The following is a 1591-nucleotide window of genomic DNA, read 5'->3' as shown; positions in this document are numbered from 1 at the left end:
CACTAACATAAAATACAATATGTCACGAGAAAACAAACTCAGAATCGCTTGGATAGGTAAAAGCATTCCGGAGTTATTACCACATAAAGTGACACATGTCAGATTTGAAAAAATCATCTGTGTCCACAAGGCCAAAACAGGCTGTGTCCTAAAGGGGTTAAAGGACCAAGAAAGCAGCATTTTAAAGGACCAGAGGAAACTGTCTGCAATTCTAAGGGGGAATGAGGAGGTTATCCCTGTGGCAAACTATTCCCTGGCGAGGTCCAGACAAGTATGGCGGAACGTCTTTGGGAAGTTTCTTGCAAATGGACATATAGACCTTGCCTGGATGATGGTCCACCAGTGCCTCCCAACAAGAGACTTTCAGCACAGGAGAGGACTGGTGGCAATGGCTAAATGCCCAATAGACTCTTGTGCGAACGATGAATCTGTGCTACATTTATTTTGGAACTGTCCTTACGCACAAGAAGTCTGGAGGAAAGTCGGCGTGCTTTTAAAATGGACTTGTGGATTAAAAGATTTAACATATGAATATGTATTTTACGGACTTTTTAATTGCCCAACTTTTAAACAGTACATGGTTTGTTGGAGTATGATAAAAATGCCATTTGGAAAGTCAGAAATATTTTACTTTTTAAACGTGATTTTATTTCTGTGGACGAATGTATTAAACTTGCCTTTAGTGAAATGTACATATATTTTTTAAGGGACAGGAAAAACTATGGTACAAGAGATGCAAATAGTACTTGGATTGTACAATTATGGAAAACAGTTTTATATTAATGTACATATTGTATTTTATTGTATTAATTGAATGAAGAACTTGTGAATCAATAAAATCTTTGTTGAAACCTTATCTGTTATCAGATTAATATCTGATACGTCCCCTATCTGGGGACCATATATTAAATGGATTTTTAGAACAGGGAGATGGAAATAGAGCTTGCTCTGTCCACTCCACGCATTGACCTGGTATTGCAGTATCTCCAGGACCGGTGCACCCTTTCCTTATGCAGTGACTAACATCAGATGTGAAAAGTGCTTTTTGCTTTTTCCATTGTTTGTTTCTTGCTGATTGGATCTCTCCTTTAATCCCATTATTTTAACGTTTGTTGAACAATTCCTTTATACAATGCATGTTGTGTAATGTGCGATAATGACCTCATTATTAAATGCCTTCATTAACAGATTGCCACCTCTTGTGTTGGGTGTGTTGTGTCTGTGTTTCTGTGTTTCCAGCATTTCAATTTGGAACAGCTCATTCACCTTCCTTTTCCTCTGTCCCTCCTTCCTCCTAGGTAAGTTCAAGAGCTGCACCTGAGCCAGCCATCAAGCCAGCCACTGATTGATGCAGCCAGCACCACAGTCAAGTAGTGGAATAGTGGAGTGGAGTAGGGGAACAGCGGAGTGGAGTAGGGGAACAGCAAGCAGCCATTGCAGCCGCCACAATGGACCTCTGTGTGTGCACTAGATGGATGTGATGGAATGAACTGTCCTCCCTACATTTGAAAGAAGTAAGATTTGAAGTTGCAACAAAACCTCCCTCGCCTACAAAGACACCACCAATTTGGATTTGTTACTATGTTACCTG

At 40.2% G+C, this 1591-nt stretch overlaps 1 pseudogene; it reads left to right on the top strand.

Annotated features, from left to right (window-relative positions):
* Positions 1-838: 838 nt before the first annotated feature.
* LOC142654417 (U2 spliceosomal RNA) lies at positions 839-1006 on the top strand (annotated as a pseudogene).
* Positions 1007-1591: the final 585 nt, after the last annotated feature.

The sequence above is a fragment of the Rhinoderma darwinii genome, chromosome 5 (genome assembly GCF_050947455.1).
Source record: "Rhinoderma darwinii isolate aRhiDar2 chromosome 5, aRhiDar2.hap1, whole genome shotgun sequence".
Taxonomy (NCBI): domain Eukaryota; kingdom Metazoa; phylum Chordata; class Amphibia; order Anura; family Rhinodermatidae; genus Rhinoderma; species Rhinoderma darwinii.
This window is presented reverse-complemented; position numbering and strand designations above follow the sequence as displayed.